Here is a 12,029-nt window from a genome sequence, read left to right as displayed (position 1 = left end):
ACTATATGAACAGCTCTTAAGAAGGTGTGGCACCTAGCTTTCTATCTCCACTTAGGACAAGAAAATTATAGGAGAGATTTCAGGTACATTTAAGGAAAATGTTGCAGCTTTCTGCTGGATGTCTTTAAAAACAGATTCAACCATTTATATGTCACCTGTATGAAATGTTCTACATGTTGACCTGCCTCCAAGTAGGAGAGACTTAGTAGAGTTTTGGACCCTGATTTTGATACCATAATTCTATGCCCATCTGCATGTATACAAGTGCGCTCCACTAGAATTGAGGAAGTCAGCATCATAAAATGCTAAAACTTGAAGGAAACCTTAGAGATGGCCTGGTCAAACATACTTACTGAATAGATTAAACTTTCTGGGAATTTCGTCCTGATTTGACATATGTTCTGAACTAAGATATATAGTAAAATTACAGCTAATATCTTCTTTTAGAATCACTGTTTGGTCTGTCTCTTTTGGGAAAGTCTCTAAATCCCAAAGCAGTTTCGATTGAGTGGGATACCATATCCTTAACTGAAGGATGGGTTGATGAAACTGGGGGTGTTTACCTTGGATAAGGGGAGACCAAGACTTTTGAAGAGGGGGTTTCATGTGGAAGAGGATTAGAACTTAATCTTCTTGGCCTCAATGGGTATAACTAGAATCAATGGATAGAAGTTGTAGAGAGGTGGACTTTTGGCTCAATATGAAGAATAAATTCTTAACAAATGGAACTTTGAAAAATGTAGAATGGATCACCTTTGTGGGAAATAGGCTCTCCCTCGCTAGAATTCTTTAACTAAACTTGTCAGAGATATTACATATACTACACAGATGTTAATAGTTTTAAGATATTAAACCTTAAAAGTACACTAGACTTTTGGGACATCCTATAGAAGAGATTTCTGTTGAGGAATAGGTTGGACCTGATAATGACTTCTAAGGTTCTTTCAAGGTCTGAGATTCTGTGATCCATACAGCCCCAAAAGTTGAAATAAATCCTGCAAAAACATCAAGTGGTTTGTCATATTCAGAGGAAATCTTGGTACCTAAGTGAAGGACTCAGATTCCCATGTAAGTACTAGTTTTCATTATGTTGATAACTCCATCATGTCTCTGGGCAACCTCCTCAGTTTCTATGACCTAGATCTATAAAAATGAGAAAGTAAGAAAATCTGTCTCATTGTTTTATTGAAAAATACCATTTTGAGTATAATTGTGATTATCTAATTCATTATTGTAACCTACTTTGTAAGTACATATATAACATGTGTATATATTTTTTGTTGTTTTATACACATATTGTATAGAAGCTAGCATAATCAAGTGTTGTATGTTACACACACACACACACACACACACACACACCACACATATGGACCAGGATAATCAAGTGTCATACTTACATATATAGACATATGTACTTATAAAGCAATAATAATCTTACATTAGATATTTATAAACACCTTCCCATAAATCCATGGAACAGACTTTCTTAATTATCTCAGCTCTATAGTTACACTCACATCTATGCAATGTTTGGCCACCTTGGCCTCCATACTTCCCGCCAATTGCATTTGGTATTCTCATGATATTTTCCTCAACATAGTGCTTCAGAGTTTGTGAACCAGGTTGGTAAATCTTTTGATTGCATCAGTTCTGATACATAAGATTCTCTCAGTATAAACTATTAAATATGTGCAGTTATTTTTAATAACTCAAGAATAATGCCATACAACTTACTCCTGTATCCATTGTTTATCAAAAATGACCCTGAAAAGTGAGATCAGGCAACCGAGATAAAGAATGGTTGAAGATGTCTACCTTACCAGCAAACTCCCCTACCCCAGTTTGGGGAGGAGGAGGAGAGCCCTGCATTCCTTAAATAATGCAGACCAAATGCGTATTTTGTCTAAATTATCTAACAACATGCTTCAACTTTGTTTTGGCACTGACAACCATGTTTTAGTAACCTCTTTAGAAAACTGGCTTACAAAGGCATTGTAATACTTAGCTTCATATCTTATCCAAATTGTCTGGATGAAAAATATGTCCTTCCTTCCCACTTTTCAGACAGAAGATTTATCAATCATTAAATTATTTTTGCAGTGACAGCCCTTTGCCTCAAAGTCTCCAACATGATTTTCTTATATACACTTATCGGGGGATGGAATAGGAATGAGGGAAGAGAGTCATTCCCCTCAATGGAAATGGACATTCATCATGTAATAAGAGGGATTTCTGGCTCTGCTGATAATAAGACCCAAGCAGGTTTTGTTTTTTTTTTGCTGTATTCATGAAAAGCTAAGATACCTCAGTAGTGTGAATGATTTCTCCTAATCAGAAGCCCAGGGAACTTGCTCTGGGCTCTAGGCAATGGGGGTGTCACAATTCACTTCACACATGGAGAGGTGGAAAATCTATTTTGTTTCCCCAAAGACTGAAGGGTTGGTGCTGATTGTTTCTAAATGTTGGTGTCAGTGACTAAAAGTGGCACTGGAGTCTTGAAAGAGAATCCTGGAGAAAAGGATTTAGGTGTGAAACATGATTCCAAAATGTTCTCAGAGGACTTCGAGGAGCCTAAACAAAGGAGGAGTATAATATTTCTTCTCCAATGTGTGTTTGGGAAGGGAATAAGTAGGTGGAGAAAAAGAGATGGCAGTGATCAAAATAAAGAGAGGCTGTCATTTTACATGGATGCTATCCCGGTGTCTGGAGATGGTTTAAATGGAATAATTGCATAGCATGTACAATGTTGAGTTAATCACAGTTTGGATGCTGGGAAAGAATTTTCCCACTAGGGGTCTGGTATTTCTTTTCTGTGGAACACTTGTTCATTATTTACTTACTTCATAAAGTGCTATGTGCCATTTCAGTTATTATTATGATTGTCCCTTTATTAATTCATTCACTCACCAAATACACATTAGAACTTGCTGTGTATGGGAGGAACACTGTGCCAGCATGCGTTTTGTTTATTTAAAGATGGGATTGGGAAGGTATTAACTGATGACAGTGTACTTGCTCTCAGTAGATGAGCCAAGTGATCTGGTCTTCCTTCACACCATCTTGGAGAGTAGGAAGGGAGTCATGACAAGAAGAACCAAGAAGACCCTGCCCCCTGACTCCCTGGCCACGGAGAGGTTCGCTTTCACCTGATGCTGCCTGGGACCAGGCCACCTTGTCACTTCTCTACCATGTCCAGCTCTCCTTTATGTGTTATCCTACCCCACTAGAATATAAAACCTTGGGAGCAGGAGCTCAGATTCATGTCTCCAGTGCTTATCTCAATGCCTGGCACAATAAGTAAGTGCTTAATAAATGCTTCTTTGATTCAGTTAATAATCACTGAACTCTAGAGGGAACCAGCTTGTATGGGTTTGAGGGACCCAACTGTTAAATTTGCCGTGTGAGCATTTACACTTTGGTAGTGGTCAAACTACAAATTAGGGCTTGTTGTATTGTTCTGGTGATTGTTTAGACTTAAGAAAGTGATGGAGAAAAATGTTAATAAAAATTTAGATTAAACTTATAAGTGTGTCTTGGGTACTTCCTCTCCCCCACCCATCCCCCTACCCTCAAGAGAACCAGTTGTTAAAGCATTTACCAGCATGACCCTGGTCCTAGGTGTTCAAAGGGATCAGGATATTATAGTAGCTCTGGAATAATAGAGATAGTAATTCACATTTGTAGAGCACTCTGAGGTTTGTGAAGAATTTTCTTCTTAACAACCTTATGAGGCAGGAGCATTTAAAATTGGTTGAATGACAAGTTTGTGAAAATAATTCTTAATGGATTGATGTCAGCTTGGAGGGAAGTCTCTCCTGCTAAGGACTCAGGGATCTATCCTTGGCCGCAGGTGGTTTAACATTATTTAACAGTGACATAGATAAAGACATAGATAATATGATAGGCAAATTTGCAGGTAACACAGATCTGGGAAGGATAGATAATACATTGAATAACAGAGTTAAGTTTCAAAATGCTCTTGAAATTTTAGAATGTTAGGTTAAATCTAATAATGCACATTTATCCCTATTAAATGTCAAAGTTTTCCACTTAGATTAGAAAGAAATCAGCTTCACAAATACAATATTGTGAAGACATAATTTCACACAATTTTATGGGGAACAGATCTGAGTTTTTAGTAGGCGACAAACTCATCAGAAGTCAATGATGTTGGGGGCTGCTAGGTGGCACTGGCCCTGTATTCAGGAGGACCTCAGCCTCAGACACTTGACACTTACCAGCTGTGTGACCCTGGGCAAGTCACTTAACCCTCATTGTCCCATAAAAAAAGTCAATGATGTATAGTAGCAAAAAACCCCAAACCAAAAAACAAAAAACAAACAAACCCCCCCCCACAACAACAACAACAACAACAAAACCCCTAAACCAAACCCAGGCTAATGGACTAAAATTGCATTAAAAGAGCGATAATGAATGAACCATGACTGAGGTGCTTGTCCCAGGGTCCTCTGCCCTGGTCAGGGCATAGAAAGGACATGGTTGACAAGCTAGGGATCATTGTGAGGAGGGCAGTCAGGATGGCAAAGGGCCTCAAGAAATCATGCTACATAAAAATCAACTGAAGGAATGGGAATGTTTGTCCTTGAGAAGAGAAAACTTATTATGGGTAAATGGCATGATAACTATTGTCAAATTTTTGAAGGAAGAGGAATTAGATTTATTCTTCTTGGAGGACTCAAAGGATATGAACAGGTAGTTTTCTTTCTTTTTTTTTTTTTAGTGAGGCAATTGGGGTTAAGTGACTTGCCCAGGGTCACACAGCTAGTAAGTGTCAAGTGTCTAAGGCCGGATTTGAACTCAGGTCCTCCTGAATCCAGGGCCGGTGCTTTATCCACTGCACCACCTAGCTGCCCCGAACAGGTAGTTTTCAATAGAAGAAATGGAAACTCTCAACACCCATTTGTAAAATGCTTCAAATCACTAATAATAAGAGAAGAGAAAATTAAAACAGCTTTAAGGTTCCATCTCTTACCATCCAACTGGCAAAGATGACAAAAGAGGAAAATAGGAATTGTTGGAAGGGCAGAGGAATGATAGGCACGCTAATTAATACATTATTGATGGATCTGTGAATAGGTCCAAACCTTCTGGAAAGCAACTTGGAACTCTACTCCAAAATCATTAAGATGTAATCCTTTTGATCTGACAATACCAGTAGTAGGGATATAGTCTATAAAGATCAAAGCAGTGAGAAAGGACCCATGTTATAAAAATACTTATTCTAGCCCTTTGAGGGGTGGCAAAGAACTAGGAACTAAAGGAGAGGGGAGGGGAGTGACCCCAAATTGGGGAATGGCTGAATGAATTATGGTATATGAATTTAAAGAAATGTTATTATGTTGTTAAAAAATTATGACTGTGACACATTCATAGCAACTTGGGAAGCATTGTAAGAAATGATACAGAGCGAAGGGAGCAGAATTAGGAGAATAATTTATACAATGACTACAATAAGACTTAAGAACTCTGATCCATGCGACAACCAATCATGACTCCAAAAGACTGATGGTAAAGCATACTTCTTGTCTCTTTAGAGAGGTAATAGATAAGAAGTGTAGATTGAAGCATACATTTCCAGACACAGTCAATGTGTTGATTTGTTTTCCTTGATTATAGTTATTTGTTTCAAGGGAGAGTTGGTGGGGGAAGAATTTGGTGGGAAGGATAGTGATGTAAAAAAAAAAAAAAGAGGAAAAGTGAGAATTGAGTGTTGAAGAAGCAGTGAGCTCCTGAACTCATGACACGATCGCTCCAAAAAACATCCAAATAAGGTCATAGGAAAATGCCTGGAGCAGGAAAACTCATAGAAGAATGTGCTGAAATCATCTTCTAACCAAGAATGGCCTGGAAGGTCAGAAGGAGGGAGCTGCTGTGCTGATACAGAAGTTGGGCCCAACCCCACAGTCACCCTGACACAGATCCAGTTTCAGGAAGTTCTCACCAGAGAAGGAGACCCCCAGAGCCTCTGAATCAGCTGAAGCACCAGTGTTGTCTGGAACTAAGCTCACAGTCTGGTGAGTGGGTTGAGCCCTGGGCAGGGGAGAGACTACAGGGGTCTATGCTGGTGCTAAGGCAGAACTTGGATTCTACACCCCTGCTGAGAACCAGGTGGTAGGCTCGAGTAGAAGTGGCCCAGGTGGGGGAGGGGCACAGGCTCATCGGAGCTAACAACCACAACACACAAAGCTGGTTGATTGGCAAGTTGGTCTGGGGTCATCTAGGACCAGGAAACAGGCTGGCGAGGGAAGAACCTGATTCTCCTTAAATCATACCACCTGGGACTTCTTAAGCTTGGGATCCTGCAGCCTGGAAACAGTGCCACACTTTAAAGAGCTAAAAGTCTAGTAAAAGTCTAGTAAAAGAAAGGCAAGATGAGCCGACAGAGAAAGGTGAGGACCATAGAAAGTTTCTTCAGTAACAAGGAAGATCAAGGGGCACCCTCAGAGGAAGATGTCAACATCAAGGCCCCTATATCTAAAGCTTCCAAGAAAAATACAAATTGGTCTCAGGCCATAGAGGTGATCAAAAAGGACTTTGAAGATAAAATTAGAGAGGTAGAGGAAAAAGTGGAAAGAGAAATGAGTGTGATGCAGGAAAGACATGAGAAAAAAGTCAACAGCTTGAAAAGTCAAATGGAAAAGGAGGTCCAAAAGCTCTCTGATGAAAATAATTGACTAAGAATTAGGATTGAACAAATGGAAGCCAGTGACTTTATGAGAAACCAAGACACAATAAAGCAAATCCGAGTGTTGAAGAAGCATTACAAATCTATAGAAGAGAGCAAAAGGAAGTTTAACAGGAGACAAACAGGGCAGTTTTGTTAACTTTTGTCTATTTTAACATGCACTTAAAATTAAAATCAAATTTTAAAATTAAAAGAATTAATTAAACTTTAAGATGCACTTAAAATTGAAACTATAAGCTCATAGCTTTACATACAATTCTCTTTTCTGTACTTTGCATATTGAAATGTTCATGTATGTTGGTGTTTAAATTATTATTATATATATATTTTTTTGTGGTGAGGCAATTGGGGTTAAGTGACTTGCCCAGGGTCACACAGCTAGTAAGTGTTAAGTGTCTAAGGTCAGATTTGAACTCAGGTCCTCCTGAATCCAAGGCCGGTGCTCTATCCACTGTGCCACCTAGCTGCCCCTAAATTCTTAATAAAAAAGAAAATTAAAACCAAAAGATTTGTTCTGATTGGCCCCAGAGAGCAGAACTGGAAGACGACATCTAGGCTCATTGTAGGGAAAGACTTCAGGGCTACACAAAGGTGGTATAGGCTCCTTTGCAGCTAGTGGGGTTCCTTTTACTTAAAGGATTTAAACAAAAACTGAGTAGTTATTTGTTGGATATACTGGTGAGGCAATTCTTGGTCAGGTAGATGTTGATTTAGATGGATTCTGATGAGGAAACTGAGGCCAAAGAGGTTAAAAGACAGACCAGGATTTGGAGCAAGGGCTTTGAAAACAGCAACTCTGTCCAAATTAGCCTAAACTCTAGGACTCAAATCTGCCATATTTTTATATTTCCCTTTAGTTATTTATTCACCTCATGATACCCCTAACTCAGGTTTTGGTCAGTGACTACCAAAACTGCTCTCATTTAAAAAAATTCAGTTTATTATTTATTTATTTTAAACATTCTTTTCTTTTAAAATTTTGAGTTCTAGGTTCTCTCCCTCCCTCCCACCCCACCCCAACCCACTGAGAAGGCAAGCAATATGATATCAATTATACATGCAAAATCATGCAAAACATTTTTCCATATTAACCATATTTCCAAAAAAGCAAGAGAAATAAAGAAAGTGAGAAAATTATACTTCATTTTACACTCAGAGTTCATCTGTTCTCTCTGGAGGTGGATCGCATTTTTCATCATGAGTCCTTTAGAATTATCTTAGATCATTGTATTGATCAGAGAAACTGCTCTCATCTTAAAGAAAATGATTTTAGATTTAGATGGCTAAAATTTTTTGTTTTATTTCAGATTTTTTTTCAAAGAGAAGTTGGCTATCACTACTTAGGGGTTAAATAATAAAATCTTCCTGAAATTTAAATAACCATTCTGGAATACAGACCAGAGGAAGATACAGATGTAGTGACCAGACACATCACCTTTTGTGGTTGCCAAACCTAAGCTACCAGATGTGTGGTTCCAAAAGTTCATTGGCTTTTTAGTCCTGCTACCTTTTAAGTATGTTGGCTTTTCCCCTTTGAGGGATTCCATAGATTTGAGTTGTGAGTGTGTGATTATGTAGAAAATACTTATTAAATACCACTATTTGTGACCTATACAATTCAAGAACATAACATTGAAGTGGGGGAATGCTAAGAATTGCCAGAGAAATATAAGTAATTAACTCTGTTCTCTAACTTAAAGGTTGATTTAGGGTATCTAAGAAGAGGAAATAAATCTGTAATTCTGATGAGATAAAGTGCAGACCACTACATTAAGTTCATTACTCCTCAACACCTGAAAGGTTAAATATATAAGAAGGTCAAGTACTTGAATGCCTACAATCTTAAAGGCTCTGAGAGTTACAATAGTAGTAACCCTCTGAAATGCCTGCTTCATCAGCAAGGAACTAGATTTCATGTTAAATCCTTTCCTTCCCATCATCTTCTTCTTCTTTTTTTTTTTAGTGAGGCAATTGGGGTTTAGTGACTTGCCCAGGGTCACACAGCTAGTAAGTGTTAAGTGTCTGAGGCCGGATTTGAACTCAGGTCCTCCTGACTCCAGGGCCGGTGCTCTATCCACTGTGCCATCTAGCTGCCCCCATCATCTTCTTATACTCACTGAGACCTAGCTTCCTCCTGGTGCCTCTCCTTCCCTGGCAGCCCTTACCAGAGTTGGTTGTACTTGTTGAGGTAGAGGAGTTGAAATACTCCTTGTTCCCATTGCTACTTCCAGGCTTTCTCTCTCTACCACCATGACTCTGTAATCTCTCCTCCTCTGAGGTTCATTCAATTCATATTTATTGACAAATCAAAATTTTGTAGCTGTTGTCTACAGACCTCTAGGTCACTGATTTCCTTCCTCAGTGAATTCAGTGCCTGGCTCAGTCTTTCTCCCCTCCCCAACTCTTGTTCTCATACGATGGAACTTCACCATGAATATTGATACACTGTAACCTCCCAGTTCCTCGACTTACTCATTTTCTACAACCTTCTCCATCATAACTATCTGTTTATCTCTGTGTATGTATAGAGATGGTCATATCCTTGATCTTATCATCACCCACAAGTGTTCCACATCTATGTTCATGAACTCTGAAATTATTTCATTAGATCATAATCTCTTGTCATTCCTCTGCTGCAGCCTTGCAGCTTCAAACCTGGTTCTTCAACTATACCATAACCTCCAATCCTTTCATCCTTTAGTTCTTTCTCTGGTCATCATCCTTAAACTAGGGGTAAACCTGAACACTCCCTTACCTCCTCCATCTTGACCTCTTGGGGAACACTTCCTTCTCTTAGATTCTACATCCCTTTATGGTTTTTAAAGTCTTGACCTGCCAAACCTCAGCCTTGTTTTACTCCCACCATCTGCTACTATTTCTCCTACTCATATGCTTCTGAGGAGAAAATCATGAAACCGTGCTAACATGCCCACTACAAGTTATATAGTCTCAACTAGGATCTCACTGTTCAAGGTAATTCTTTGATAGTTTCCTCATCAATTTGCTATCCTCACCACAGCAATTTCCCCAACCTTTTCATCCCTTCTTCCATATATCTATATTTGGTGAGGCAATTGGGGTTAAGTGACTTGCCCAGGGTCACACAGCTAGTGAGTCTCAAATGTCTGAGTCCGGATTTGAACTCAGGTTCTCCTGAATCCAGGGCTGGTGCTTTATCCACTATACCACCTAGCTGCCCCTTCTCATCCCTCCTTAAGCCTCCTATAATTCCCCATCCCCCCAATATCAGCTGAGAATTGAGGTATTTACAGAGAGCTTCCTCTCCTCTCCTCTCCTCTTCTCCCCTCATGTAATTTAGATGCCCTCAGCCACCATCTTTTCCTTCACCTGTTTCTCACAATTTGGTGCCCTTTCTCTTTTCTAAGACAAACTCCTCTATATGCACATGTATATTCTATCCCATCTTCTCCAGCAGCTTGTTACATCTATCAACCCCATTCTCTCTTTTTTTTGGGGGGTGGGAGGTGGGGCAATGAGGGTTAAGTGACTTGTCCAGGGTCACACAGCTAGTAGGTGTCAAGTGTCTGAGGCTGGATTTGAACTCAGGTCCTCCTGAATCCAGGGCCAGCGCCTTATCCACTGCACCACCTAGCTGCCCCCACAGCCTTAATCTCTTACTAATTTACAACTGCTCCCTACTCTCTGCTTCCCTACTGTCTAAAATCATGACCATGTCTTTTTCATCCTCAAAAAACTCTCTTGATCTGTCCATTTCCACTAGTCACTGGTCCTATATTTCCCTTCTCTTGTGATTAAAACTGAGAAGACCTTCAACAATAGGTGCCTCCACTTCCTTTCCTCTCTTTCTCTCCTTAAGTCTCTGCGATCTGGCTTCTGAACTCATCATTCAACTGAAGCTGCTCTCCCCAAAGTTACTAATGATCCCTTAATGGCCAAATTTAAAGATATTGTCACAATCCTCATTCTTCTTGACCTCTCTGCAGCCTTGGACACTGTCCATCCCCCTTTTCGATAATCTTTTCTTTCTAGGTTTTCATGACATGGCTCTACACTAGTTATCCTTCCACCTGACTGATTGATTTTTCTCTGTGTTCTTTGCTGGATCATCTTCCATGTCACATCTGCTGACCATGGGAGTCCTCGAAGGCTCTGTCCTGAGCTCTCTTCTCCCTATATATTATTTTACTTGGTGATCTCATTAGCATCTCTGTGCAGATGACTCTCAGATCTTCTTGTCCAGCCCTAACCTGCTCCGGTCTTATATCCCCAACTGCCTTTTGGACATCTGGGACTGGATATCCTATAGACATTTCAAACTCAGCATGTCCAAAACTGGACTCATTAACTTTGTCCTTGGACCCTCCTCATTTCCTAACTTTTCTGTTACTGTGAACGGCACTGCCATTCTCCCAATCTCTCAGGTTCACGACCTGTGCACCATCATTGACTCTTCACTGCCTCTCATCCCCTCCCTCCCCCATATCCAATCAGTTGTTAGATCTTGTCAGTTGTAAATTTTCACTTTTTGTCCTTATTAGTGGTGTGGCCATGGGTAAGTGACAACCTCTGTGGGCTGCAGTTTCCTCATACGTAAAAAGGAGGGAGTTATGTCTTAAATCCCTTTTAGTTCTACTCCCCAAATCCAAGGATCCTGATGTCAAGGCAGATTCTTTTCACCACATCACACCACATTTCCTTTCCTCCTCATCTTCTTCTCAGAGATGGTAATACCCATCTCTCTTAGATTGTCTCCTCTCAGAACCTTCTCCTTTCTTTTAGAAAAGGTTCACTCCGGGGTGGCTTGGTGGCGCAGTGGATAAAGCACCGACCCTGGATTCAGGAGTTCCTCAGTTCAAATCCAGCCTCAGACACTTGACACTTACTGGCTGTGTGACCCTGGGCAAGTCACTTAACCCCCATTGCCCCGCCCCCCCTCAAAAAAAAAGAAAAAAAAAAAGAAAAAGTTCACCCCGTGCTTGCTTTGGCGGCACATATACTAAAATTGGAACAACACAGAGAAGATTAGCATGGCTCCTGACCAAGGATGACACTCAAATTCGTGAAGAAAAGGTTCATCTCTCTAGGGTTGGAGCTACCCCTCCTTTCCAACCTTCGTTTGTTCAAGGAGGGGGTTTGACTACATGGCCTCTGAGGTCTCTTCCAACTCTAGATTAGGATTCTTTGATGCTGCCCATCTCCATGAACTATCTGAGCTAGTTGTCACTCCAGGACTCATTAAAAAGAGTTGCCCTGCATGGGCCTGGTGTACTTAAGAACAACTAGCTTGTAGAAAGATTATGAGTAAATGTGTAGTTCCAAGGCCCTCGCAAAGTCTACT

At 40.1% G+C, this 12,029-nt stretch overlaps 1 non-coding gene across 1 annotated transcript; it reads left to right on the top strand.

Moving 5' to 3' along the window:
• The first annotated feature begins 11,663 nt into the window (after positions 1-11,663).
• Positions 11,664-11,770, top strand: LOC122733080. Its single transcript, XR_006353686.1, has one exon. It is a non-coding gene; the product is annotated as a U6 spliceosomal RNA (small nuclear RNA).
• Positions 11,771-12,029: the final 259 nt, after the last annotated feature.

The sequence above is a fragment of the Dromiciops gliroides genome, chromosome 6 (genome assembly GCF_019393635.1).
Source record: "Dromiciops gliroides isolate mDroGli1 chromosome 6, mDroGli1.pri, whole genome shotgun sequence".
In the NCBI taxonomy this organism is placed as follows: domain Eukaryota; kingdom Metazoa; phylum Chordata; class Mammalia; order Microbiotheria; family Microbiotheriidae; genus Dromiciops; species Dromiciops gliroides.
This window is presented reverse-complemented; position numbering and strand designations above follow the sequence as displayed.